Here is a 23,887-nt window from a genome sequence, read left to right as displayed (position 1 = left end):
CTTCGTAGAATAAAAGAGGATACTCTAGAAAAATTCCAATCACAGTTCTCTTGTGTTCATACATGGCTATGCTAAGTGCAGTTTGCACTATATGGTGTGCTTGTTAAAGCCCTGCAGCAACGGGAAACCAGAGCAGTGTCATAGGAAAGGTAAATCAACTGAATGTGAAAACCTCAGCAGAGAGACTTGCTGGGAAAGAATGAGGTTATACAAGAAAGAGGCAAATTCTAAGATAAAAAGCAACCAACTAGTTGACAGAAATAAAGCAGGAAAAAAAAACAAACAAACATGTGATTCACAGGCCCATAGAATTGGGGGGAAAAAAGACATAATATTGGGTTTTATTTGTCCAATATAAAATAGATATTATTAAAAAATAATGTAAGACAACAGAGGGGCCTCCCAGGTGGCTCAGTGGTAAAGAATCCACCTTCTAATGCTGGAGATGCAGGTTCAATTCCTGGGTTGGGAAGATTTCCTGGAGAAGGGAATGGGAACCCACTCCAATATTCTTGCCTGGAAAATCCCATGGACAGAGGAGGCTGGTGGGCTATACTCCATAGGATTGCAAAAAGTCAGACACAACAAAGAGTTGGACAACAATATACCAACAGAGGCCTAGAAAAAATTTAGTAGGTCTGCTAGATTTGACCCCGTTTGGGCCCTCATTAGAATTTCAGATGCAGTGAACATTTGCAGTTACCTCTCCAACACTTATTTTCTACATTCCTCCTTCCTAACAGGAACCTAAAATTTCTTAGCCAGCAGATTTTGGTGAGACAAGAATGAGCTCTGATTGGGTTAAGCAGTGGTTCTCGATCAGGGACAACCTTGACCCACAGGGGACCTCTGACAATGTCTGATGGCATTTTTAGTTGTCACAACTAGAGGAGTGTGCTGCTGACATCCAGTGGATAGAGGCCATGGGTGCTACTACACTTCCTACAATACACAGGACAGTCCGCAAGACCAGCAACTGTCTGGTCCAAAATGTCACTCCCTCACCCATGCTAGAACACTCGATCACTAGCCCAGGAGTTTCTGAGAACAGACTCTCTCCTTGTCAGATGTGAAGAAGGAAATAAGAGTTCCAGCTGCTGCTCGCAGCTATCTCACCATGATATAGAAGCCAGCCTTAGGATTAAGTGCGGTAGGCAAACACAGGTTTCAGGTGATGGCTCCTTGCCATGAGGGCTCTTAAAAAGATAGACCGCTTTTTGGAAAATAACTCCGTTTTTTCTCCTCATTACCTGATCTTTTCACTTCATAGAATATTACATAAATCACTAAAGGCAACATACCAACATTATAATTTCAGATAAAGAATACTCATTAATTCACTCAACACAGCAGTTTCTTGTCAAGAATATGACAGAACGAAAAGATTTTTAAAATTATTCAAACTTGCCATTGCATACATAGTAGCCTAAATGATGGCCCCCGCAAATGTATGGTCTCCCTGGGACCTGCAATTATTACTTTGAAGGAGTGAATTCATATTCACTTTGTATGGCAAATAATATGATTAAAAATCTTGAAAGGAAGTACTTATAATGGATTACCAAGGTAAGCCATAAAAGAAATCAGATGTATCCTTGTGAGAAACAGGGAGTATGAGGCAGACACACAGAGGAGGAGACAGGTGGGCAGAGATCGGAGCAATGTAGCCACAAGCTCAGAAGTGCTTTCGCTGGCAGTCACCAGAAGCCAGGACCGGATTCTCCTCTAGTGTCCCCAGAGGGAAAGCAGTCCTGCCAGATTTCAGACTTTTGGCCTCCAGAACCATAAAATACCTTTCTTCTGCTTTCAGTCTCTAAATTGGTAATTGTTACAGCAGCCTCAGGCAATTAATGCAGCATCTTTCAAGGAGGTATATGAATTGTAAACTTATATATTGCTATTTTTTTTGTACAAAAAAATACTTCTTCTTTGATGTCAAAGGTGTCCACAATCAGAAGTTTATTCTGTCAAAGTCCCAAAGGAAAAAAAAAATTATCACTAAGCACTACTGATATTGAACACATGCCTGAAAATTCATCACCTGACTCTCTGCTGCTGCTGCTAAGTCACTTCAGTCGTGTCCGACTCTGTGCGACCCCAGAGATGGCAGCCCACCAGGCTCCCCTGTCCCCGGGATTCTCCAGGCAAGAACACTGGAGTGGGTTGCCATTTCCTTCTCCAACCTGACTCTCTACCATCTTGCAAAGAATGGTTCCTTCCCTCTTCCATCAATTCCCACAGCCTATCATGCCATCTCTTTCTTATTTATTGAGGCAACAAAGCATCATTAAATTTTATGTATAAACTGTAGTTATTTTCAAAATTTTATTTACTTCTTATATACAAATGCTTTCATTGCTCAATGTTATATTTGTCTATTTGTGCAAAATGTTTGGGTATCTTAGGTTGAAACACATAATAAATTTTTCCATTAAAGTTAAGAGGTAGCTTTTTCTTCACTGGCTTTTCACTTAGTGACTGCGTTTACAGAAATGAATTATATTTCTATATATAGAATAAGATATATTTAAGATATATTTATTTTATATATCTTATGTAGGATACATTAAGATATATTTATTTCATCTACAGTATGATAAATGCCACCTGGTAAGTAGATTGATTTCTTGGCCCTCTTCATCAATGTCTTATCAAGAATATGGGACAAAATTTTAAAAAATGGTTCAAACATGCCATCTCATCTACAATAAGCCAGATGCTACTCCCCCATCTAAAATACATATCCAGATCCTAATCCCTGGAACCTGTTACTATTATTTTTAAGGAAAGCAAGAGGTATAGGTTGGAAGTCAGTGATTTGGCCCAGCCCTTTCACATCATTGCAGAGGTAACAGGGGGCATGAGGAAGGAAGTACCTTCCTTAGACCATCCATCTGGCTGGAGTCCCAGCAAGAACAGAGTCCAAGTCTCCTAGCACCAACTCCCTAGTATTCTACCCAAGGTTTTATGAAAGGACTGAAGAAAAATGTGATGAATAGAGTCAGAAAACAACAAAACTTTTTTTTTTCTCTTTTGAGAAAGGATGAAATTGTATAGACATTCTTTAGCCTAGAAAAGGGAAGAGAAGGTCTTTCTCGTGGCTCAGACAGTAAAGAATCTGCCTGCAATGCAGGAGACCGGGTTTGATTTCTGGGTTGGGAAGATTCCCTGGAGAAGGGAATGGCTACCCACTCCAGTAATCTTGCCTGGAGAACTCCATGGCCAGAGACTGGTGGGCTACAGTCTGTGGGGCCGCAAAGAGTCAGACACAACTGACTCAGCACACACACAGTAAATGAGTTAATAAGTGCCTAGAGGTGAAGAAAACATTAACTGGCTAGAGGCCACCTGATGTACACTTATTTTGCACTAATAATAAGACCTTTCTTAAGATCTTATAATAAGACCTTATAAGACTCAACTCAAGGAGTCTTAAAGACTCTCTTACATGAGATTCTACTAGCAGTATCTCAGTTGTAGAATAAAAATTCACACAACTAGTTCAAGTCAAATGGGGGGGGAGGGAACACATTACAGAAAAGCTACAAACGATCTCATGGAGATCCGAGAAAGGAAAATGGAGTTTAGATGGACCAAATGGGAAGTGAAACTAGAAGCTCCCGCCGCCGTCTCGCATGGGTCTCCGTGCATCTGCTCCACTCCACAGCTCCTCACTTTAGACTGGCTTCCTCTGCACTTTTGTTCCCTCTGACCAGCTCATGGCTTTTACGGTGTAGTTCAGAACCGAGTCACAAGTCCCTGTGATCCTTCAGTCAAAGGATTCATCAACATCTAATTAACTCAGACCCTCAGGGTCCATATTCTCAGGAAGAAAATTTAATTGGCTCAATGCATTCAACAAAGTCTCTAAATTGTTTTCTACCAGGTCAGCTGCTCATCCCACAGAGACTGGTGTTTGACAGGTACTAAAGTCTGTGCAGATTCTTCAAAGGCAGGTAGGCGAAGAGGAAATGATCAGCATGTGCATTATGGTAATCAAGAGTTATATAGCTCTTTTAGTTAAGGACACTCAGGAGACCTGCGTCATTTCTGTATTTGAGATCTATGGAAGAGATGACCACAATCTGTAAACAAAGAGTAGGAGCCTAAAACTTCCTTAAGAGCTATAGCAAAACCTTACTACTTAGGGCTGTATTATCAGGTTTTATCATTTAATATCCAGAAGTATCTTCAATTAGCAGACTATCAGGGAAATCTTAGGAAACAAAAAACCATCTCTGTTATACAATCTGGTCACTGACCTGCCATTACTTTGAGGAAAGGAGTAAAAAGAAGATATCAGCAGTCCTTATAGAAGAAAAAAATCCTCTGAACTAACTGTGATCAAAGTACAGTGCAACAGTTGTACAGAGCAATGGAATTATAACAGAACTGGCTCCTTGGGTAATTGAAAAAAAAAAAAGGCTGATAGGGGTTGAGAAGAGGGGAGGATAAATAGGCAGGATACAGAGAATTTTTAGGACAGCGAAACCACTCTGCATGATACTCTAATGCTGGATATATGTCACTATACATTTTTCTAACCCCATAGAATGTACCATACCAAGAGTGAACCCTAAAGTAAATGACGGACTTTGGATGATTATGATATGTCAGTGAAGGTTCATTAACTGTAACAAGTGTACAGTTAATGTGGCAAGGATGTTGATAACGGAGGAGGTTGTACATATGTAGGGGAACAAACTATATGGTAAGTCTGTACTTTCTACTCAATTTTTCTAAGAACCTAAAACTCCTCTATAATAAAATAAAATAAAAGAGTCTTTTTTAAAGGCCATGGTGACAGGAGCAATTTTGGCTCAACAAAACTCAAATCTACTCTAGATGCTCAAAGAATAAGGTTCAGAAATAGCAGGAGCAGAGTGAAAAAGGTAAAAAATGGATCTCAACTATTATCTGGCAGCAGCTGCAGCCCTCACACCCTATATAGTAAAATTAATCAGTTCTCTGAGTTACAATTCCATAAATTCAGACAGCCAGATGCCTGCTTCCTCCAGACATAGAGGATAATTTGTGTTGGTTATACTGTGAGGTATTATCTGCTTCAAAGTCTACTATGTGACTCCTCAACCACCAGGAAATTAAAATACAAAAGCTTTTTATTGTGTCTCCCCCTAACTCTACCCTCAAGATACTATGCATTTCCAATGTCAACTAAGAATTTCATAAGGGAGAGCTCCTCTCACATGTAAAATATGAAGGTTTTTTGGTTGCTTGGTTTGTTTATTCATCCAACTTAGACTACAGGATATTCTACAGCAGCACATGCCCTCTGGCATTAATTCCACGGGCCAGATTTTCTTTAAACCCTTCCTCTAACAGATGTTCCTCTCCCTGTCACAAGCAGTCTGATCTTTTTACCTTTCTCTACCTCATTTTCAAGACCACTTGTTTAGAGGCAAGGTGATCTCAAGTAACAGGTTAATTATGTAGGTATGTATGTGCCCAGCCTAAGGGCTAATAATGTGCTACTGATCTACTGATCCTTCCCTGTCACACCACAAAAACTGTATTTGGTCTGGCAATGCTCAAAAAGTTTAACCATATCTATCTGGTTAAGATAAAAAATTTAAAACATCAAAGAAAGAGTATGAGTCTATTTGCTTAATAACTATGGGTAAAAATCTTGAAAATTTTCACAGCTTAAGCATGATTGTAACCTTTGGCTTAGGAAGCATTACCACGAAGAAAGCTAGTGGAGGTGATGGAGTCCCAGCTAAGCTATTTCAAATCCTAAAAGATGCTGCTGCTAAGTGCTGCACTCAATGTGCCAGCAAATTTGGAAAACTCAACAGTGGCCACAGGACTCAAAAAGGTCAATTTCCATTCCAATCCCAAAGAAAGGCAACACCAAAGACTGTTCCAAATACCACACAATTGCACTCATTTCGCATGCTAGCAAGGTAATGGTCAAAATCCTTCAAGCTAGGCTTCAACAGTACATGAACCAAGAACTTCCAGACGTACAAGCTGGATTTAGAAAAGGCAGAGGAATCAGAGATCAAATTGCCAACATCTGTTGGATCATTAAAAATAGCAAAGTAATTCCAAAGAAACATCTACTTCTGTTTCATTGACTACGCTAAAGCTTTTGACTGTGTAGACCACAAAAAACTGTGGAAAATTCTTTAAAAGATGGGAATGAATATCAGACCACCTTACCTGCCTCCTGAGAAACCTGTATGCAGGGAAAGAAGCAACAGTTAGAACCAGGCATAGAACAACAGGCTGGTTCAAAACTGGGAACAGAGTACGTCAAGGCTGTCAATTGCCACCCTGCTTATTTAACCTCTATGCAGAGTACTTTAAGCTAAAAGCCAGGCTGGATGACTCACAAGCTTGAATCAACATTGCTGGGAGAAATATCAACAACCTCAGAAATGCAGATGATACCACTCTAATGGCAGAAAGCAAAGAGGAAACTAAAAAGACTCTTGATGAGGGTGAAAGAGGAGAGTGAAAAAGTGTGAATGTTTTGTATCAACAGTGCTGAAAAGAGAGGCAAATGCCAGGTGCTTATTAGGCTGTGCTCCAAAGTCATCGTCAGGTTTCTAACTATGATGGTGAAGCATGGTTACATTGGTGAATTTGAAATCATAGATCATCACAGAGCTGGGAAAATTGCTGTGAACCTCACAGGCAGGCTAAATAAGTGTGGAGTGATCAGCCCCAGATTAACATCTAGAAAAATGCCAGAATAACCTGCTCCCATCCTGTCAGTTTGGTTTCATTGTACTGACAACTTCAGCTGGCATCATGAACCATGAAAAAGCAAGATGAAAACACACAGGAAGGAAAATCCTTGGATTTTTTTTTCGAGGGATGTAATACCTACAAATAAAATGCCTGGCAGTGGTGGGGGGAGCAGGGAGGGGAAGAAGAGGGAACAATCCCACTTACAATTGCATCAAAAAGAATAAAATGTCTAGGACTAAATCTAACCAAGAAGTAAAAGACCTATGTGAAAAATTATAAGACACTGTTGAAAGAAATTGAAGATGGTACAAAGAAATGGAAAGATATACCATGTTCATGGATTAAAGACTTAATATTGTTAAAATGACCATACTACAAAATGACCATACTACTTCAATGCAATTCCTTTCAAAACACCAATGGCATCTTAGTACTGAAACAAATAATTCCAAAATTTGGGTAGAAACAGAAAGTCTTTAGCACAAAACAAATTTGAGAAAGAACAATAAAGCTGGAGGAATCACATACCCTGATTTCAAACTATACTACAAATTTACAATAATCAAAGGAGTATGGTATTGGCACAAAAACAGACATATAGATCAATGGAACAAAAAACAGAGCCCAGAAGTGAACCCGTATTTATATGGTCAATTAATCTACAACAAAAGAAGTAAAACAATACAATGAGAAAGAAACACCCTCATTAATAAATAGTATTGGGAAAACTGGACAACTACATGCAAAAGAATCAAATTGGATTACTCTCACACTATATACAGAAATCAACTCAAAATGGATTGAGGCCTTAAATGTAAGATCTGAAATCATAAAACTCCTAGAAGAAAACAGACAGTGGTTTTCAGGAATATATAAATTTTAATATATCTCCTCAGGCAAAGGAAACCAAAGCAAAAATAATTGGGACTGCATCAAATCAAAAACCTTTTACAAAGCAAAACAAAGAGATCATTCAAAAGATGAGCACTGATAACATTTCTGAAGGCACTCACCAAAAATATCACCACCACCTCTTACTCTCCTTAACAGCGGCAATTCACATAAAATTTTACTTTTATATTTAATAGTTTCAAAATTTATAAAATGTTTCATTGTTTTAATCAATTGTGAACCAGAAATAATTCAAAAGATAATTCATAAAAAATTAAATGCATAATCTTATATTATATGCATTTTTATTGCAAAATCTTAACTCTATCACGTGTCTATATTCTTGTTTCATTGTATTATACTCAGTCAGGAGAAGTTCCTTCATTTTTGAACCATCTGTCCTGAATATCTTCAATTTACCTTACTTGCCTCATTTCCAAACGGAGCATTATTCTTTCCTGCTTCCGTGAGTTCTCTGGGATCCCTTGCTTTTCCCACTCATGATCTACACACATGCCTTCCCATCTCATTTAGACTTTTCTCCATCTACTCTTCTCCCTATTCACTGCCTCCTTCTTGAGGTCTAGACTTGACAGCAAAATAGACTGCTGGAAGAGAGATGATGATATGAAGAAATTTCCTGAGCCTCATCAAGGAATGAGGCAAATAGTGGAAGTAATTCTGCAGCATGGCCCTTGAGTTTTTATTAAATGCAAATACCCTGAGAAAATGAAACATACTCTTAAACATTAATATCAATGTCTCAGGAGGAGCATGCTGAAACAGGGAAAGGAAGAACAGACGAAGGTCCCAATCAATGATAGGTGAAACAAGAAGGGGTCAAATGCAAATTCTGCCTACAGCCAGCCTGGGCAATTCCAAATTATTTAGCCTGCCATTTCTGGAAGATACAGTTATAAAGCACAGAGTACACAATCAATGAGGCATGGTCTGCAATATTTATTATAAAGCATTAGCAAGATCACTCATTCTGTGACTGTCACATTGATTCTGAACCCACTCTTTACATTTTGTTTTAAACACCATCTTTCTAGAAAACTATTTACTGGAAGTGCAAGTTTATCTAAATATTCACTGGGTTCCACAGTAATATTAGGCATAAAACAACTCATTTTTATGAGTTAAGAATTTAATGAGTGGCAATAGCTACTCTACCATCTTGTCTTAAATCACTGCAGATGGTGATTACAGCCATGAAATTAAAAGACACTTGTTCTTGGAAGAAAAGCTACGACAAACCTAGAGAGTATATTAAAAAGCAGAGACCATCCTTTGTCAACAAAGGTCCGTCTAGTCAAAGCTATGTTTTTTTCCAGTGGTCATGTATGGATGTGAGAGTTGGACTGTGAAAAAAGCTGAGCACTGCAGAATTGATGCTTTTAAACTGTGGTGTTGGAGGAAACTCTTGAGAGTCCCTGGGACTGCAAGGAGATCCAACCAGTCCATCCTAAAGGAAATCAGGCCTGAATATTCATTGGAAGGACTGATGCTGAAACTCCAATACTTTGGCCACCTAATGTGAAGAACAGACTCATTAGAAAAGACCCTGATATTGGGAAAGATTGAAGGCAGGTGGAGAAGGGGACGACAGAGGATGAGATGGTTGGATGGCATCACCAACTCAATGGACATGAGTTTGAGCAAGCTCTGGGAGTTGGTGATGAATAGGGAAGCTTGGCGTGCTACAGTCCATGGGCTTGCAAAGAGTCAGACACTACTGAGTGACTGAACTGAACTGAATAGCTTAATTATTTTGACTGCCACTAGAAATAAGATTAACGTTTTCCAAAAACATGAACAGCTACTTATGAGTCTACCCTCTCCCTCTTCATCTAGTAAGTGTCAGTGTAACAGAGTAACTAAGGAGGCTGCCTCTGGAGGTAGACTGCCAAGGTTTGAATTCTCACTTTGCCCTGTGACCTTGGGAAATTACTTAACCTCCTCATGCCTCAGTTTCTGCATCTTTAAATGGGGAAAACCTAGGAATTACTGTGAATAATAAAATGTATTACTATCCAGAAAGCACTTAGACTTGTGCCTGGCACACTGTAAGCACTCAAAAAATGTTAGCTACTATCATTAGTTATGGCATTTCTAACAAACAATGATGATATCTTTCTCCAAGATTCCTCCACTAGGTAGAAATAATCTCTCCTGGTGAACTTAAATGCCTGTCAGCAAAAGCACTCCTGAAACCTAGGGAATCAACAGAGAATAAGCATCAGTGCCTTGGACAGGCTGACCACACAAACCCGAAGCCACAGAGCTGTTTGTTTTACTGTACCACAAATATTAGAGTCAGATTTCAAAATTTCGCTAAGCCAGTTCCTGCTACATTCAAAATATGGTAATATAAGATGGTTTGGTCTGCTATCAAGTCATGGGCTGTATAAACACTCGTCTATAACAAAAATGACTGTAAAAGTGCTATGGTTCTTAATGGTTATATTAAATTATATTTGAGGCCTTTTATTTTTCTAGCTGCAAATAATAGGGAGAAGAGTCTACTTGAGAGTGAGAACCAAATTTAACTAAACTGTAAATTTCTCAAGATAACTTGAAAACTTCAGTTCAGTCTCTTTTAATGCGCAAGACCAAGCACAGCACAGCGAATAACGTGAAATCCAAGCACGTCACCAGGAAACGGAGCTCCAAACTAGCTCTACCGTTGTCAGCTGTGTGGCTCACAATATTTCATCTCTTTAAAAGAAAAGGGTTATGATACCAATTGCCTAGAACCAAAAAGTATAATGATACCAATCGCCTAGAAATAAAAAGTAGATTAAATGAGACAAATGTTGACAATGTGCAGTAGCTGTAACTGTTAATAAATAACACAGGAAAATATCATTTACTTGAGCTCTGAGATTATTCCTACACACACACACACACACACACACACACAAACACACTCATACAATAAAAAGAAGAAAAAGAAAAAATAATCTACGATGTAAGGAGGAAAGCTTAAAAAGACATTTAAAAATTCCTCCTATCATCAAAGGTTTTTTTTATACCTGAGAGAAAGTGAAGATAAAGAAAATGCTATGTTGTCGAAGCAAAGATCTGTGAGTAAAAATCACAGACATCTACTAAATAACATGAAAGACTTTGAAAAGAAACTATTTTTTAGTCAGTATCAAAGATGAAATTTATATGTAATTAGGAACTTCAGGAAGGTTACAACTATGATGGAATAATTCACCCAGAGTTGGCTCAGAGAAACTATAATTTTAAATTAGTACAATATTATAAATAAAATAAATATTTTAAGTAAACATAAAGTAGAATGTTTTAAATTCTATGAAGTTTTATACTTAACATTAACATTATGTTCTTTTATGTATATCATAATTAAAAAGTAAAATGATGCCATGTTAAGAAGATCACATCAAGAAACACATATTTATTCTTTCATCAACTGATATCTGGACTGCTGATTAAATGAAAAAATAGTCAATAACAGTGGTAATACAAAAAAACAGAAAAAAAAAATCAGAGTAAAACAAAAGAATACCAATTCTTGACTATAAAATTAGCAGTTAAAAAGTAATTCCCAGTGCTGGCAAGAATACAGTTAAATGGCCACTCATATACAGGTTTATGGGAGTGTAACTTGTACGAGTTTTTCTGGAGGATAATAGGAAAAGTATCCCAAAAGCTTTGAAAGTGTTTACACCCTTTCACCTATAAACCCACTTCTAGGAACAGAGCCTAAGGAAATAACCAGCTATGTACACAATGAGTGATATATAAGGATGTTCACTGCATACAACAGCAAAAAAACTGTTATCTAAATTTCCAAGAAGCAACTAACTAATTTGTAATATAGCCAGATAAAAGTACCAACAAACCCCTGTCTCATTTTAGAGGGACATGATTTAGTGGCATGGAAAAATGCTTGTGTTAGATGACTAAATTTAAGACTATAAAATACTATACACAGGATGACTGCAATTTTATATACACAAATATATTTGTGCAACAAAAACTGAAAAGCTAAATACTGCAATGTTAACAATAGTTACCTCTGTGTGGTGATTTTATTTGCTTAATTATACTTCTCGTTATTTTCTAAATTTCCCAAGATAAAAGGAAATGTATTATTTTCATATCCAGTAGTGTAGTCATCCTTGTGGTTTACCCAAAACACTTATTACAGCTTAAGTCTATGAGGGTAATCCAACATCTCTTAACTGGAGTAAAGTTACAACCATAACTGTATCCTGGCCAAGGAGATACAAGGAGACATCTGGGATAGAGGCCTCCAGGAAAGGTTTTCTTGCTCCTGAGAAGGAAAGTGTGAGAGCTACTGCATTCTTCAGAAAATGGTAACATCTAGATGTGATTAATTTATTTGTCATTCAAAATACATTTACCTGAACACTTACTGTGCACTTCTTGGCCCATCTCTAAATTGGGAGATTGTCTGCTATTACTTCTAAGAGTTCTAAACTAGTAAACTTTAGTAGTTAAATACAAAAATCTTAATTATCATCCATCTTCCACTTTATTCTTCACAGGTAAGAGAATTTGTTGGCTCAATGGCAGTTTATTAAACAAGAAAACAAAATAAACTTACCACCACCACAACATAAACCTGACCAATTGCACAGGTTAAACAAAACAAAAACAAAGACAGTACTTCAAGCCATCACTGCCCTATTACACATTATGTACTGACAATACTACAAAAGGAGTATGAAAACCTGCAACAAAGACTAAGAGCTCTGTTTCTCTCATGCTAACTTCAAGGCCATGAAAAAATACAGAAACCTTTAATTTCAATGCACTTAAGAATTCACTAAACCCGACAGAGCTTGCTAAAATCACAGAGGAATTTTAAGTGCCCAGATTTGCTATATGTCCTCATGATGGAGATTTCTTTCAAAAACAAACATACAGTTCCATGTCTTTTTGAAAGCACATCCTAAAATCTGGATGACTTGGGGGCTGCCTATCACTGAGAACCGCTGTATAGATTTGTAATATAATAATGCCCTTAGGGACCACTGGGGTATGTACAGATCTTTGCCCCAAAACTAAATGGTCCCATGTAGCTGTATTTTTTTATGTGACATTTATTGGCTGTTTTAATTAGGAAAAAAGTTAAGAAAATATGTATATCTTTCAAAAGTTAATTTTTAAAAGGTAACATGAACATATTACAAAATATTTTAAACACTGAACAATTCATTCTTGATTCATTTCTATAAAAATACATCAAATATACTGAGGTTATTAGAGGAAGACATAACTTCATCCTCAACAGAATTTCTCAATCTCTTGATATAAAAATGATGATGATGATTATAGCAGCTAACACTTACACAGTGCTTATTCTATGGCAACAACAACCATTAGCTCTTTTGATGTCTCAATATCCACAACACTGTTTTATAAATGAGGAAACTGAGGCAAAGAGAGATTCAATTTCTTGCCCAAGTTCACATATCAAGCACTCATCCACATCACAAAACACTGATGACATGTCACAAAAGGAAAAGAAAGCTGAATATGAAAAGTAACTTTTGTTTTTATCTGTTAACAAAAGCAAAATTTTTCAGGGACTCAACCTAAAAATTTTGGCTTATTCTCTTAAGGATAAATTATCATTTTATTCTGAGTATTTGCATTCCTCATTTACATTCAAATTGCTTAATTCTTCTCTCAAATCTCTCTAACAACCCCATCCCATACCACATCATCAGGGTCAACAGGCTCATTCTAAAATTCTCAGTGGGTCCTTCCAACTGTCAGAGGCAATCTCTCTGTCTGCTGTTTCTATTTACACATCCCAAGTCCACCCACCCAAACTTCTGTGGGGAAACCAAAGACAATGTCTGCCTCTGCCAAAGGATAAAAGGAGAAAAATGTTTTCCACACAGTTAAAAGAATCCCTTTTGTCAAATCAATCTGATGATGCTGAATGAACTGAATACTTCCCTGCGACCACCTCACCACTGGCTATTTAATATGAAATTGCATAATTTGCAAGATGGAAACGATTCAAATTGCCCTCAAAAAGTTAAACTAGAAAATCTGCTATTTTATCTCTAACAAAAAGGCAGGAATTTGTAGAAAGAAACTGTATACCTGCAGTATGCTTTTTCCTGAATAAAATACATTTCTATTTTCTTAAGTAAAAATTCAAGACACATATCCAAGATAAGGGATTTTACCACTGCTATACAGTAAAATCCGTTTTTCCAGCTGATAAGATTTCCCTATCCTCCCAAGCCCAAGTCACAATTTCTCTCAAGAGCTCTGATATTTAATTTGTAAATTGTACAAATTCATGTCCTGAGCTCCTGACAATCTGTGTATTAAGAACAGGGGATCTGACATGAAAGTAAAATGTCTGACACTTAACACTAATGAATGAGATTTTTAAAATTGGTTTTTTATCTAAAAACATTCATGCTTTCTCTAAAACAAAGGCTAATGTTTCAGCAAGGAAGAATAATTTTTAAAGTAGGGTTTATATACAATTTCATTGGTTTTTCCAGTGGTCATGTATGGATGTGCGAGTTGGACTGTGAAGAAAGCTGAGCTCCGAAGAATTGATGCTTTTGAACTCTGGTTCTGGAGAAGACTCTTGAGAGTCCCTTGGACTGCAAGGAGATCCAACCTGTCCATCCTAAAAGAGATGAGTCCTTGGTGTTCACTGGAAGGGCTGATGTTGAAGCTGAAACTCCAATACTTTGGCCACCTCATGCGAAGAGTTGACTCATTGGCAAAGACCCAAAGAGTCGGACACAACTGAGCAACTGAACTGAAATGTCCAAGTGATTGTGTCTTTTTTATGTAAGATAATCTCTCTTTCAGTTCAGTTCAGTCACTCAGTCATGTCCGACTCTTTGCGACCCCATGAATTGCAGCACACCAGGCCTCCCTGTCCATCACCAACTCCTGGAGTCCATCCAAACCCATGTCCATTGAGTCAGTGATGCCATCCAACCATCTCATCCTCTGTCGTCCTCTTCTCCTCCTGCCCCCAATCCCTCCCAGCATCAGGGTCTTTTCCAATGAGTCAACTCTTTGCACAAGGTGGCCAAAGTACTGGAGTTTCAGCTTCAGCATCAGTCTTTCCAATGAACACCCAGGACGGATCTCCTTTAGGATGGACTGGTTGGATCTCCTTGCAGTCCAAGGGACTCTCAAGAGTCTTCTCCAACACCACAGTTCAAAAGCATCAATTCTTTAGCACTCAGCTTTCTTCACAGTCCAACTCTCACATCCATACATGACCACTGGAAAAACCATAGCCTTGACTAGACAGATCTGTTAAGAGATAACTAAACTTGCTATGGAACTATTTGCTCCAACAGATCTTAATAGTTATAAGTTAGACATTGATGTATTTTATTTATTTGCCTATGTGTTATTAATACTTGAAAACCACTGGACCATGTCAAGATTATTGCTTGGTCCAAGCATGCCATGATACAAATTCTCCTGGCAAGTTGCACTCTCATACAGGTGTCTGTGCTTTTATGCTTTCTGTAAATTTCCTTGTATGCATTCTCATAATAGGTAATAGTTATATCACCTAGCACCTGGATTCAGTGTTTAATACTGGTGCTAACATCTTGCATTATCAAGCCTGTGATTTCCTGTGCTCTTCCACCTTGATTCGTTTGTTGAGTATTCACATTCACTCTTCTATTTGATTAGCACCACAGCACTTCATTCTTTTTCTTATTTCCAATCACATTTCTCTTTCATTTTTATGCTCCTCTAAGAATTTAATTTTAATATATAGCTTCTCCATTTATATTTCACTAATGTGAAATCAGCAGGTAATGCTCAAAATCCTTCAAGCTAGGCTTCAACACCACATGAACTGAGAACTTCCAGATTGTACAGCTAGATTTAGAAAGGCAGAGGAATCAAAGATCAAATTGCCAAAACCCGCTGGATCACAGTAAAAGCAAGGGAATTCCAGAAAAATATCTACTTCTGCTTCATTGACTATGCTAAAGCCCTTACTGTGTAGATCACAACAAACTGTGGGAAATTCTTAAGGAGATGGGAATACCAGACCACCTTACCTGTCTACTGAGAAACCTATAGGCAGGTCAAGAAGTAACAGAACCAGACATGGAGAACAGACTGGTTCAAAACTGGGAAAGGAGTTCATCAAGGCTATATGTTGTCACCCTGTTTATTTAACTACATGAAGAGCATACACAACATACAAAATGCAATGCTGGGCAGGATGACTCACAAGCTAGAATCAAGACTGCCAGGAGAAATATCAACAACCTCAGATATACAGATGATACCGCTCTAACGGCAGAAAGTGAAGAGGAATTAAAGAGCGTCTTGATGAGGGTAAAAGAGGAAGAGTGAAAAAGCTGTTTTAAAACTCAACATTCAAAAAACTAAGATCATGGTATCTGGTCCCGTCACTTCATGGCAATAGATGGGGAAAAAGTGGAAATAGTGACAGATTTTATTTTCTTGGACTCCAAATCACTGTGGATGGTGACTGCAGCCACAAAATTAAAAGATGCTTTCTCCTTGGAAGAAAAGCTAAGACAAACCTAAACAGATTATTAAAAAGCAGAGACATCACTTTGGCCACAAAGGTTCGTATAATCAAAACTATGATTTTTCCAGTAGTTATGTACAGTTGTGAGAGTTGGACCATAAAGAAGGCTGAGTGCTGAAGAATTGATGCTTTCAAACTGTGGTACTAGAGAAGACTCTTGAGAGTCCTCTGGACTGCAAGGAGATCAAACCAGTCAATTCTAAAGGAAATTGGTCCTGAATATTCATTGGAAGGACCTGATGCTGAAGCTGAAGCTTCAATACTTTGGCCATCTTATGCGTAGAGCCAACTCATTGATAGAGACCCAGATGCTGGAAAAGATTGACGGCATGAGGAGAAGGGAACGACAAAGGATGAGATGGTTGAATGGCATCACTGACTCAATGAACGTGAGTTTGAGCAAACTGCAGGAGATGGCAAAGGACAGGGAAGCCAGCGTGCTACAGCCTATTGGGGGTCGCAGAGTCGGATCAATTCAACAACTGAAAAACAACAACAATGCACCTTTTACAGCTTGTCAAAGGCATTACATGGGATTCAGTCTTTGTTTTTTTTTTAATTTTCTGAACCTTTAAAAACCCTGAAGAAGTCAATGCTCAGAAGCATATACTTCCTACATATAGCACTATCTCCTTCCACTGACGTATATATAAATTAACAGGTACAGTTTTCACACAATCACTGAGTGTTTGCATTTCCACTAGTTATATTCAGTTCAGTTCAGTTCAGTCGCTCAATTGTGTCCGACTCTCTGAGACCCCATGAATCATAGCATGCCAGGCCTCCCTGTCCATCACCAACTCCCAGAGTTCACTCAGACTCAGGTCCATTGAGTCAGTGATGCCATCCAGCCATCTCATCCTCTGTCATCCCCTTCTCCTCCTGCCTCCAATCCCTCCCAGCATCAGAGTCTTTTCCAATGAGTCAACTCTTTGCTTGAGGTGGCCAAAGTACTGGAGTTTCAGCCTTAGCATCATTCCTTCCAAAGAAATCCCAGGACTGATCTCCTTCAGAATGGACTGGTTGGATCTCCTTGCAGTCCAAGGGACTCTCAAGAGTCTACTCCAACACCACAGTTCAAAAGCATCAATTCTTCGGCACTAGCTTTCTTCACAGTCCAACTCTCTTTCACACCCATACATGACCACTGGAAAAACCATAGCCTTGACTAGATGGACCTTTGTTGGCAAAGTAATGTCTCTGCTTTTGAATATGCTATCTAGGTTGGTCATAACTTTTCTTCCAAGGAGTAAGCGTCTTTTAATTTCATGGCTGCAGTCACCATCTGCAGTGATTTTGGAGCCCCCCAAAATAAAGTCTGACACTGTTTCCACTGTTTCCCCATCTATTTCCCATGAAGTGATGGGACCAGATGCCATGATCTTCATTTTCTGAATGTTGAGTTTTAAGCCAACTTTTTCACTCTCCACTTTCACTTTCATCAAGAGGCTTTTTAGTTCCTTTTCACTTTCTGCCACAAGGGCGGTGTCATCTGCATATCTGAGGTTATTGATATTTCTCCCAGCAATCTTGATTCCAGTTGTGCTTCATCCAGTCCAGCGTTTCTCATGATGTACTCTGCATAGAAGTTAAATAAGCAGGGTGACAATATACAGCCTTGACGTACTCCTTTTCCTATTATTACTAGTTATAGTAGGAACCTAAAAACTACACAATTGAACCTTGAATAAATAAACATGATTATATTATAAAAAGAGCACACCATAAAAGGGTCTGTGCTCAGTCCTGTCCGACTCTTTGTGACCCAATGGACTGTAGCCTATCAGGCTCCTCTGTCCATGGGGATTCTCCAGGCAAGAATACTGGAGTGGGTTGCCATGCTCTCCTCCAGGGGATCTTCCCAACTCAAGGATCAAACCCGGGTCTCCCACACTGCAGGCAGATTCTTTACCATCTGAGCACCAGGGTAGCCCTCCATAAAAGGATAGTTGTCTTTTGCACTTGTACTATTATGGTATTATTAGGTTGGTGCAAAAGTAATTGTGGTTGCACAGGGTATTATTAGGTTGGTATTATTAGGGTATTATTAGGTTGGTGCAAAAGTAATTATTAGGGTATTATTAGGTTGGTGCAAAAGTAATTGTGGTTGCACTAATGAACTTTGGTGTTTGATATTGGAATACATTCTTAAATAAATGTGGTTATGTTATACATCATTTTAAAGTGCATTTCTCAGTTTGTGTTTCATTGCTACTGACTTATTACTTGATGTTTATTTTATTTATTTTAGACTAGGGAAATGATGTTAGACAAAAAGCAAATTCGAGCAACTTTCTTATATGAGTTCAAAATGGGTCGTAAAGCAGCAGAGAAAACTCACAACATCAACAATGCATTTGGCCCAGGAACTGCTAATGAATGTACAGTTCAGGAATTTTGCAAAGGAAACAAAAGCTTTGAAGATAAAGAGCGTGCAGTAGCTGGCCATCAGAAGTTGACAACAACCAATTGAGAGGATCATCAAAGTAGATCCTCTTACAACCTCATGAGAAGTTGCTGAAGAACTCAACATTGACCACTGCTTTGGCATTTGAAGCAAACTGGAAAGGTGAAAAAGTTAGGTAAGTAGGTATCTCATGAGGTGACCGAAAATCAACATATGTCATTTTGAAGTGTCATCTTCTCTTATTCTAGGCAACAACAACGACAAACCATTTCTCAATTGGATTGTGATGTGCAACAAAAAGTGGATTTTATACAACCAGCGATGGCCAGCTCAGTGGTTGGACTGAGAAGAAGCACAAAGAACTTTCCAAAGTCAAACTTGCACCCAAAAAAAAGTCATGGTCACTGTTTAGTGGTCTGCTGCCTGTCTGGTCCACTACAGCTTTCTGAATCCCAACAAAGAAGTATGGGATCTGAATCCCATCTGAGAAGTATGCTCAGCAAATTGATGAGATGCACCAAAAACTGCAATGCTTGTAGCTGGCACTGGTCAACAGAAAGGACCCTTCTTCTTTGCGGCAATGCACAACCACACATTACACAAGCAATGCTTAAAAAGTTGAACAAATTGGGCTAAAAAGTTTTGCCTCATCCTCCATATTCACCTGACCTCTCACCAACTGACTATCACTTCTTCAAGCATCTTGACAACTTTTTGCAGGGAAAATGCTTCTACAACCATCAGGATGCAGAAAACGCTTTCCAAGAGTTTTTCAAATCCCTAAGCACAGATTTTTATGCTACAGGAATAAACCTATTTCTCATTGGCAAAAATGCGTCGATTGTAATCATTACTATTTTGCTTAATAAAGATGTGTTTGAGCCTAGTTATAATGATTTAAAATTCATGGTCTGAAACCACAATTACATTTATACCAACAGAATAATAATTTTATGTGTTAATATCAATAGCTAAGGCTTCTAATCATGCTAAAATTCATAAATCACTCTTCTCCACAGAATTCATATACATTCTAATATTCATAAATCCTCCATTGTTCTCAAACTTTTTAAAAATTTTAATTTTAACCTTTACTGTAGCATACAAATTTCAGAACGATGCTTAGACATGCCTTAAGTTTAGGCCTGCTAAGAGAATGTTCCCAGAAAACTGGTCTTCATGTCCATCCAATCTTGCAGTAAACTTTGAAGAATGTGTGAGGATTTCTGTGTATCAATTACTTCTCCCTGCTGAGTGGGTAAGGATATCACCGGGTTCCAAACAATAATATTCAAGCATGAGGAGTGGTAAATGACCCAAAATATATAAAAACCTCATGAGAACTAAAGGGACTTGATACACAGATTTCCATATCTATTACCATTAAGGAAACTGAACATCTTCCAATTATATCTTCCCATCATCAATATGCATGTTAATCCACAGATCTTAGAACTCTAAATCCCAAGAACAATAAATGCCTTATTTGAGGTTTCCCAGAAGTAGTTTATTTGGAAAGTAAACTGTTAGGGAAGTGGAGAAAGAATATAGTGAGGAGAACTTCTAGGATAATCACTAAAAGCACAGATATAGATTAGGTAATTTAGAAAATAACATGAACAAACTATGAACTATATTTTTATATTATCAATCAAAAAGAATGCAAGAAAGGAGAGAAAATAGAATGCAGAATAAAGTACAAAGAAGGATGGAAATAAAAAGCTGATTTACCACTGATCACATCAAATGTAAATAGACTAAAATGATCTAGTTTAAAAAAGATGATCAAAATGAATTTTTAAAATCCAAACATATAGTGTTTATCAGGGTGACAATTAAAACTTCAAGAAAAGCTGAGTATAGATATAAACACTGACAAAAATAAGGTTGATGTACACAGGCTTTAAAGCAGAAATCATTACCAGAGAAAGAGGTTCACTTCATCATGACAAAAATTCAACTCATGAGAACACTATAATCATTCTAAATTTGAATACACCAAATGATACAGTATCAACCTACATAAAGCAAAATTTGACAGAACTCCCAAGAAGAAAATGGAATAATTCCATAATCAAAACAAGTGGGACATAATTAAAGTATTTATAGCTATAACTGTGTATATTTTTTAAACATTTAAAAATTAATGTACTCATGGCTCAGATGGTAAAGAATTAGCCTGCAAGGCAGGAGACCCCGGTTCGATCCTTGAGTCAGGAAGATCCCCTGGAGAAGAGAATAGCTACCCAACTCTAGTATTCTTGCCTGGAGAATTCCATGGATAGAGGAGCCTGGTGGGCTACAGTCCCTGGGATGCAAAGAGTTGGACATGACTGAGCAACTAACACTTTCACTTTCACTTCAACCTTATCTCATGCACAAAATTTCTCAAAATGGATCAGACTTTAACATAAGAGCTAAAACTATAAAACTTGGAAGAAAACATAGGAGAAAAACTTCATAACACTGACCTCAGTAATGTTGTCTTGGATATGACATCAAAAGTACAGGTATAAAAAGAAACTGAACTTCATAAAAATTTAAAACTTTTAGGCATCAAAGAATACAATCAAGAGGGTGAAAAGACAACATAAAGAATGAAAAAATATTTGGAAATCATGTTTCTAATGAGTTAAAATGGAGAATATACAAAGAAGTCCTATGACTCAACCATAACAACAAAATCAACTTGATTAAAAAATGGGCAAAGGTCTTAAATAGACATTATCCCAACAAGATATACAAATGGCTAATAAGCACATGAAAAGAGTAGAACCACTAATCATTAGGGAAGTGTAAATTAAAAACCACCAAAAGTTATCAGTTCACATACATTAGGATGGCTATCATCAAAACAAACAATAGAAAATAAGTGCCAGTGAAACTGTAGAGAAACTGGAACCCTTGAGCACTGCTGGAATGAATGGAACATGATGCAACCACTATGGAAAAGAGCATGCGACTGTTCCTTTAAAAATTAAACTGAATTACCATACGACCCAGCAATTCCACCTCTGGGTATATATCCAAAAGAACTGAAAGCAGTGAGCAGAACATGTACACCAGTGTTCAAGCAGCACTGTTCATAACAGCCAAAAGGTAGCAACAACAGATGAACAGACACACAAACTGTGGGGTATACATACAGTGAAACTTTTACGTTATGTATACTTTTATATGTTATTTAGATTTTATGTTAGGTATATTTTACCACAATGAAAAAAATTTTAATTAATAAGTTAGGTATCTCAAGAAGTTAGAAGAAAAAAAGAAGAATCCAAATAATAGCAAAAAGGAGGAAATATTAGATTACTACTCAGAAGAAACAGTTTAAAGAAGAAAAGTTCAAAACCTAGTTATGAATCTGTTACAAATTAAATTTCCTAAATATAAAAACCTTATACAAGAAATATGTCCTTGAGACCTTTGTCAATACTACTAAAGTAAATCACAGGGCAAAAAAATTACAAAAAGTTTTAAATGGCTCTTTCAGACTTTAATTGCTGTACCAATCAAAATCATCTGTAGTCAGGTAGAGAGAGACAAATATTACACGATATCACTTATGTGTGGGATCTAAAAGAATAATACAAATCAACTCATTTACAAAACAGAAACAGACTCACAGACATAGAAAACAAACTTAAAGATACCAAAGGGCAAAGGGGAGGAAGAGGGATAAAAGCAGAACTTGAAGAGGAGCTAAACAGCTCCTTGATGAGGGTGAAACAGAATAGTGAAAAAGCTGGCTTAAAATTCAACATTCATAAAACTAAGATCATGGCATCCAGTCCCATCACTTCATGGCAAATAGATGGGAAAAAATAAGGAAACAGTGACAGACTTTATTTTCTTGGACTCCAAAATCACTGTGGACAATGACTGCAGCCACAAAATTAAAAGATGCTTGCTCCTTGGAAGGAAAGCTATGTCAAACCTAGACAGAGAATTAAAAAGCAAAGATAGAGGGAGGAGCCAAGATGGCGGAGGAGTAGGACGGGGAGAACACTTTCTCCCCCACAAATTCATCAAAAGAGCATTTAAACGTCGAGTAAATTCCACAAAACAACTTCTGAATGCCGGCAGAGGACATCAGGCACCCAGAAAAGCAACCCGACTCTTCGAAAGGAGGTAGGAAAAAATATAAAAGACAAAAAAAGAGACAAAAGAGGGAGGGACAAGTTCCGTCCTGGGAAGGGAGTCTTAAAAAGAGAGAAGTTTCCAAACACCAGGAAACCTTCTCACTGCCGAATCTGTGCCGAGCTTTGGAAGCAGAGAGGGCAACATAACAGGGAGAAAAAATAAATAAACAATTAAAACTCGCAGATCGCGAGCCCTACGGTAACTCCCCCAGTGGAGAAGCAGCGCAGACGCCTGCACACGCGATTAGCAAGCGGGGGCTGGGCAGGGAGGCGCGGCGCGGGCTGCATCGCTGAGAGTAAGAATCTGGCCTGAATACCCTGAGCGCTATCTGAGCGAAATAATTTGGGCTAGCAAACCAGACTGAGGGATATCTACCACGCGAAAAGCCAGCCCCAACCTAAGACACCGCCAGGCCCGCGCACGGAACAAAGGACTGAACAGAGATAGCCGGCTGCAGACCTTCCCCCTCCAGTGACAGGCAGCCAGACCCGGAAGGGGGCAATCGCAGCCCCAGAGAGACATTATCTATAAAACTATAAGCAGGCTTTTTTGCTAACCAAAACTTCTTGGGGGTCTGGACGGTCAACATCTGCCTGAGAAGGTGTGCTGGTTTTACACCCAGATAACAGAGTGGCGGGGAGGCGATAAGTCGCAGCATTGGCGCTCCCCAAACACCTCATCACCTGAGCTGCTCGGACCTGGGAAGAGCACAAAACGCAGGCCCAACTGAGTCTGCACCTCTGAGGACTACCCGAGTGCCTGAACCTGAGCGGCTTGGACCTGGGAGGTACATGTAGCCCAGGGCCGGCCTCGGATTGTTCCCGGCGGAACAACCTAGAGCCCGAGCAGTGTGGGCAGGGAGGCTACACGCGCCGTGAGCGGGGGCAGACCCAGTGTGGCTGAGGCACTGCGAGCGCACGCCAGTGTTATTTGTTTGCAGCATCCCTCCCTCCCTCCCCACAGCGCGACTGAACAAGTAGAGACCTGAGCCTAAAAAAAAAAAAAAAAAGTTTCCTCCACCGTCCCCTTTGTGTCAGGGCGGAAACCAGACACTGAAGAGACCAGCAAACAGAAGAAGTTATAACAGAGGGAAACCCCTTGGAAGCTACAGGCAATAGATTAAACCCTGTGGTTACTACGGACTACATAGG

General features: G+C 38.5%; 1 protein-coding gene across 16 annotated transcripts in view; it reads right to left on the bottom strand.

The window, feature by feature from the left end:
- Nucleotides 1-23,887, bottom strand: part of FANCC (Fanconi anemia, complementation group C) — a 338,161-nt gene that overhangs the window by 243,833 nt on the left and 70,441 nt on the right. The window lies entirely within an intron of this gene.

This window comes from Bison bison, unplaced genomic scaffold (genome assembly GCF_000754665.1).
Source record: "Bison bison bison isolate TAMUID 2011002044 unplaced genomic scaffold, Bison_UMD1.0 scf7180017864057, whole genome shotgun sequence".
NCBI lineage: Eukaryota > Metazoa > Chordata > Mammalia > Artiodactyla > Bovidae > Bison > Bison bison.
This window is presented reverse-complemented; position numbering and strand designations above follow the sequence as displayed.